Below are 7,332 nucleotides of genomic sequence, written 5' to 3' on the forward strand. Positions count from 1 at the left end.
CTTCTTTTGTAGTTATTTGTGTTTTGCCTTTCTTCTTTTGTAGTTATTATGAGTACAATGAATGAGGACAGCGATACATGTAACCTCACCTTCTTTGTTTTGTGTTATGGCATCGACAATGCATATTGCACCGTTTGCCACACCAATTGTCAAGTCGGTGTTTTCAGTGATCATGTAGCACATGCCAATTGCGATAAAATCTAGCTCGTTGAACTTAGGCTCTAGGAGCCACTACTGAAGGACATTTATGTTACCCCCGTTTGTCTTTATTTCAACTTTTGTAATGTCAGTTTGATTGTACAACTTATTCAAGGCCAGGTTTTTATAGTATTGGAAGTCTCATCTGTGAGTACAAATTATCGGAGTAGAGTTGTTGATGTAGTCATGCATATGTGCTTCATCTATAATACATGTACCCAAGGTACAATTGATCTCATCTACAACTTGTTTTCTTTCATGAATAATGGTCAAGAACTGAAGCAATTCAGGGTCCGTTGCATGTCTTACAGAGCATGACATCCTATAGAAAGTTGCATGTAGAAAGTGGACCGAGCTTGTGATATGGCATGTGTTACAAATCTCCCGTGCGTGACTACAAATTGGGCGTAGTTGTAGGGCAAGAGCACCAAGAAAGAGAACACATTTGTTGTTGAAGGGATTTGCCAATGTATTCCTTGTTACGTTAACATTTTGTCTTACGACAAGGTAAAATGTCGTTTGGATTAACATGGATAGCTCCTCTATCTACTAACATAATATGGCGGAAGGGGGAGCCCTTTACACGTGTCGTAATCTGCAACCTGAAGGCTAAAGTCCAAAACAAAAACAAGCCCCTTTGCACGCGATAAAGAGGGAGAGAGGGGGAGGCTCTCTCTCTCTCTCTCTCTCTCTCTCTCTCTCTCACACACACACACACACACACACACACACACACACACACACACACACACACACACACACACACACTCACTCACAATTTTTTTTTTGTCAAGCCATATTAATTCTATTAACATTTCTTAAACTTGATTTTTTTTGTCAAGCCATCTTAATTCTATTAACAGTTCCTAAACTTGTTTAATCAAATTTCTAGCTCATTCAATGTTTACTCATACTATCCACAACAACAGTTGAGTATTATTTACAGAGGATTATATTGTGAAGTTGTCATAAAAGAAACCAATTATAGAGCCAAAAACATGTTTGGATGTCCTTTTTATATGAAGCATATTTAAACTATAGTAAGCAGGAAGATGTAAGCGGATATCATGACAACAGATGATAAATTTGAGCACAACATATAAAATGTCAATACACATAAAGATGATTCGGTTGGGGCATGGAGAGTATATCATTGTGTCAAGCATGACAAAATGGCCTAAGTATATGCAGTAACCAGTGAGCAAGCAAACAAAAATTACCCAATGAAGATCAATATGTGGACAATCTAAACGTTGCCACCTACTAATTAGATTAGGCATTTTGAGGAGCAAACAGCTCGGAATGCAAAAAGAAAAAAAGAAGAGAGTTATATAAGTATCAGGACAACTATTGGATCTAATAAAACATCAATCCAAGAGCGCAAAAAATCACAATCCATTGTTTCTAGGGTACACAAAACCATATAGAAGGCTTCTTATAGCTTAGCATCACATCTATAACATTCTTCCAATCAAAACTATCATAAAATAATTCAAGTTTATCACTTAAAAAATAGATCTAGGCTGTGGAAAGCCCATTTTTTCAGCACGTATCACATAATGCAAGAAATCAATAAGAAGAGCAAGCAAAGGATATTTTTAATACACACACTCAGAATTGAAAATACACAAATTGAACATAAAATTTCTTGATTTGAATTAACTAGTATGTGATCCATGTGCTACTGCAGCGAAAGAAACATGGCTTCTATTCTCATAGGGCTATCTTCTCTTCCAAGTGGAACACAATCAATGATCTCTCCTACATATATATTCTATTGCATTTCTAAAAGTGATGCATGACACAACCTCTTGACAAATTCTAACAAACATAATATATGTAGAGGTTAAAAATCATTATTTGATACCAAGCTTGGGAGCTTCTCATAGACATTAGTTTTTGTGAGCTTCTAGTCCTTGTTCGCGACAAATTTAGGAGTGCTCAATTTCTAATGGGGTAGAGAGAGAGAGAGAGAGAGAGAGAGAGAGAGAGAGAGAGAGAGAGAGAGAGAGAGAGAGAGAGAGAGAGAGAGAGAGAGAGAGAGAGAGAGAGAGAGAGAGAGAGAGATCCTTTTGGTCTATCTTGGTTTAGGAATGCTATCAAGCTTGATTATACATATCATATAATTTAGCATGGTGTGAAGAGATTATAGCTAAGATGAGGCAATGTAATCATAGAACATTTTTTCAGAATGTAATTGGCTTCAACAATGGGAATGCAATTGAACTCAATGTTTTCACTCCACTCTCTTTCTTTTTCAATCCTTGCATCTTTCTTGTGAGCAAGACATAGTAGTAGTGCACATCATAACCTACCAAATAATAGGGAGGATATATTCCTTTTGGTTTATTTAGGGTTGGCAAAAGTGCTACCAAATCTAGCAATACAATTTAGGTAAGTTAGCAAGTTTTTAAAGATGAGGGCCCGTAACTACTACATTGTGTAATCATATTAAACTTGTCCTGTCTAAGAGTGTTGTAAAAATATTAGGGCTCATATTTTCAAATGTAGTGGGAGAGCTTCATGTTTCTAACAGATGAGTTGGCTTTTTTTATGTATCAAGAATGTGATTGACCCTTCCATCAATGTTACTTTGTCAATGCCTCGATTGCTTGCATCTTTATCTAATAGTGCACATCATCACCTAATCACATCAATGCATAGGTGGGCTAGGATGATAAGGCACAAACAAATTGATACCTTAAAATGTGATAGACATGAAAGAAAAATAAGGTCCATTTTTAAAACTATACAACCTATACAATAAATGAAGAATATCACCCGATGCCCATCCATTGACAATAATGCTAAAACTGATAAATGCTAAAACTATACAACCAATACAATAAATGAAGAATATCACCCGATGCCCATCCATTGACAACAATGTTAAGATTGATAAATGCTAAAACTATACAACCTATACAATAAATGAAGTATATCACCCGATGCACATCCATTGACAACAATGCTAAAACTGATTGCTGGAGAGATTCTTAGTGACTGCATCCGCTGCATTCTCTGATGTATGTACATTCACTAATTCAAGCTTGTTTTTTGCCACTCAATCGTGAATGAAGTGATAATGCACATTTTTCTTGCATGAAACACCTTCTTAGCCAAGGCAATAGAACTCTAACTTTCACACTGAAGAATTGGTATCTTCTTCTCTAGTCCAACATCTCCCACTAGGCAAGTAGGCCATATAGATTCTTTGCATGCTTCACTCAAAGAAGCAAACTCTACCTCTATAGTGTAAACTGATGTATAGTCCTGAAGAATGGATCTCCATGAAATAGAAAAAACAATAAGATTGTAGATCCAATTGGCCATTGATTTACGCTTGTCAACACAGACTCCATAATCACTTTTAATATATCCTCTAATGGATAACTCTCCACTAACATAGCATAACTATCTATCGAATGTGCCACTCAAGTATCTAAGAATCAATTCAAAAGCATCCCATTGCTTGAACATATACCTGTTGACAATTCCCACTACATACCTAATGCCAGGCTTCGTACTCACCATGGCATTCATGAGATTGCCACAAGCTATAGCATAAGGAAACTTAGACATCGTGGATTTCTTCTCAATTAATTTGGGATAATCATTTTTGTTGAGTTTCAAATAGGTAGAAAATGGAGTACTCAATGACTTCCCCTTCTACATATTGGAACACTCAAGTGATTTTTGTATATACTCTTTCTAAGATATGTATAACAATCTATTCTTACGATCTCAAGTAATGCGCATACCAAAAATATGATTGGCATCACCCAAATCTTTCATGTCAAACTGATTATGTAGCTTTTGCTTTATGTGAGCAATGTCCTTCTTAAAATGAACAACAATGAGAATGTCATCCACATAAAGTATAAACACAATAAGTTGTCCATTCCATGGGCATTTCATATAAACATATGGATCTTTAGTACTATGCATAAAACCTTAGGACTTCATAAAAATATCAAACTTATGATACCACTACTTGGGTGCTTGCTTAGACCATAAAAGCTTTTCTTTATTTTGCACACTAAATGTTCCTTTCCTTTTTGCACAAACCCTTAAGGCTATTGCATATAAATCTCCTCATTGAGATCACCGTGTAAGAAAGTTGTTATTAAATCCATTAAAACTAACTCCAAACCTATGTAACGCCTAATCCAAGCAGCAATCTTAATGACACATTTTTGCACAAACCCTTCAAGCTATTGCATATAAATCTCCTCATCAAGATCACCATGCAAGAAAGATGTTATTACATCCATTTGAACTACTTGTAGGTCCTCTGTAGGAACTAATGTAAGAAACAATCTTAGTGTTGCCATCTTGACCACTAGAGAAATGATTTCATTAAAAGTTGTGCAGTGACTCTTGCTTGAATCCCTTAGCTACTAACCCAACTTTGTATTTCCCAGCATTGGATGCAAACTTTTGTTTGTAGAGCCATTTACAAGGTAATGCTTTCTTACCTTTTGACAATGGAACCAAATCCCAAGTTTTGTTCTTTTTTATGCTAAACAATTCAATTTTCATAGCAATTTCCCTCTCAATCTTATCTTTGGCTAGCATAACCTCTTTGTAACAAGAAGGCTCACAACTATCTATCAACAACCCAAAGTCTATGCTAGGAATGAACCACTCTGGTAGATGTGAGGCTCTCTAAGATCTCCTTGCCTTGCTAGTACTAGCATGCTCAATAATTCTATCATCTAGAGTGTTTACTTGTGGAACACCATGCTCTTGAGTTGTCTATTTAGGAAATGATATATCTGATATATATTTAGTACTAGCATGCTCAATAATTCTATCATCTAGAGTGTTTACTTGTGGAACACCATGCTCTTGAGTTGTCTATTTAGGAAATGATATATCTGACCTTTTAGAATTCAACCTCTTTTTGTGGTTGTTTGTGCATCTTAGTCTCATTGAAGAAAACAACATTGCTATGGTTAACGGATCAACTCTTTGGATGCCACAAACAATACCCAAACTACCCATCCAAAATCCATAGCCATTAAAGATGCATTTCCAAGATTTTGGATCTAGCTTAGCATGAAGCTCCTTAGGTACATGTGCATATCTTCATAGCCAAATGTCTTGTGTCAATCAATAGCCAATAAAGATGCCTTTCAAGATTTTGGATCTAGTTTAGCATGAAGCTTCTTAGGTACATGTGCATATCTTCATAGCCAAATGTCTTGTGTTTGTCATACAACAACTTATGTCCTAAACATAACTCCTTAGGCACACAAATCTATAATGATACATGTGGTGATCTATCGATAAAATAAATCATTGTGTAAAGCACTCCTACCCAAAAACCTTGAAATAAAGCGGACAATTTACAAAAAGGAAATTCAAAAAAAGATAGAGCAGGAAAATAACCCAAACAAGAATTAGTTTCCATTCCTTTCTTGGATGTCCCAACCAGTTATGCCACATAGCCACATTTGGCAACTTGTTTATCAAAAGAACACTATTTTTGTTAGACACTTAAAGAGAATACAAAGAGACAACTTTAGAACCACTAGCAAGAAACAAGTTGCCTTTGTATATATGCGAGATCTGTTGATAAAAAGTGACTTTATAACCCATCATCAAGTGTGCCAATTGAAATCAAATTGTGAGTCAAAAATGGCACGTGACGAACATTGTGAATGAAAAATCTGATGCCATTCAACAAAACAATAGTAATGTCATCAATGACAACTATGTCACAAGCATACTTGTCACCCAACGTGATGGAACCAACAAAATCTTCATACCGATTAAACCACTCCCTGTGTGGGGTCACATGAAGATATGAATCTGAATTCAGGATCCATGTATGTGACACTTCAATCACCACTAACTAGAAATTTGATTGGCAACAAAGTTTGTAAATATAGAGTTTCCTGTGCATCATAGAAACACATACATCTGTTAGCAAATTAATGTCCACATCATCATAATTAGTGACCAGATTGATCTCTTGGATCTACACTAAAATTTTACTCTTTTCCTCTTTTGAATCATTGTCATCAATTTTGCTTTTTGTTTTCTCATGTTTCCATGCATGACAATGTTTCTTCACATGGCCATACTTCTCATAGACATCAAGTGACCTTTTTATTGTGAGACTTTGATTTATCACAAGATGTATCTCTCTTTCTATCTTTGCCAAAGTCACATTGTCAAGAATGGCCTTTCCTTTGTTTGCTTTATTTTTGCACATAGTGAGCTTCACCATGATGCAAGCTACCCATAGTTTTATAATGTAGTTCTTATGAAAGAAGTGAACTAGTGATATTATTGTACACTAGTGTACCATTCGTGTAGAATTACTAACAACACTACAAAATGTATCCCACGAAAGTGGCATTGAGCCCAGGAAGTGAATAGCTTCATCTCATCATCTATCTTCATTTACTAAGCAGAAATTTGGGCAAACAAAGAGTCAAACTCAATGATATGGTGAGTAAAACTAGTTGATTCTTTTATATGAAGATTATGTAGCTTTTACATCAAGAACACCTTGTTTCTAGCAGAGTCTCATTCATAAGTGTTTCATAACTTTAGCCATACTTCAAGTAGAGCACTAGAGCACACTCCAAAACAATGAACTAAACTGACTGGGCAAGATGCAATCTAATTGTAGATCTACAAAGTACATCTAACTTCCATGGAAATTGAGTCATGTTCATCTCCTGAGTCCTCGTAGCATATAAAATGGGAAGTTTCTTCTTATTTTGCACCAAGACATCGTGAATTTTTTAAAAAAGAGTTTTTTCCCATCAAACTTCTTAATGTCATAAACATCCTTGTTGTTAGAATATTCCATAAGAGCAAGATTTATAGCATTAAATTTTGAACATTTTTGCCAGATTCCTATTTGAATTTGGGAGAAAATCTCAACCAAAATGATTGTCAAAGTGCAATACACGTAGCCCAATAGAAATTCTCTATAGGAAATAGGCATAAGCAGGAGAGTAGCAAACTATATGTGCACACAATCAAACTTACAAATGATTGCCAACACAACCTCAAAGAACCTATTCCTCTCTTTACATGGCCTATGAAAAGGATACAATAGTGGAGACATTCAATAACCTAATCTACCTTGCACTGGGTAAAGCAACCCCTAGT

Source organism: Adiantum capillus-veneris, chromosome 15 (genome assembly GCF_014529385.1).
Source record: "Adiantum capillus-veneris isolate H3 chromosome 15, ASM1452938v2, whole genome shotgun sequence".
Taxonomy (NCBI): domain Eukaryota; kingdom Viridiplantae; phylum Streptophyta; class Polypodiopsida; order Polypodiales; family Pteridaceae; genus Adiantum; species Adiantum capillus-veneris.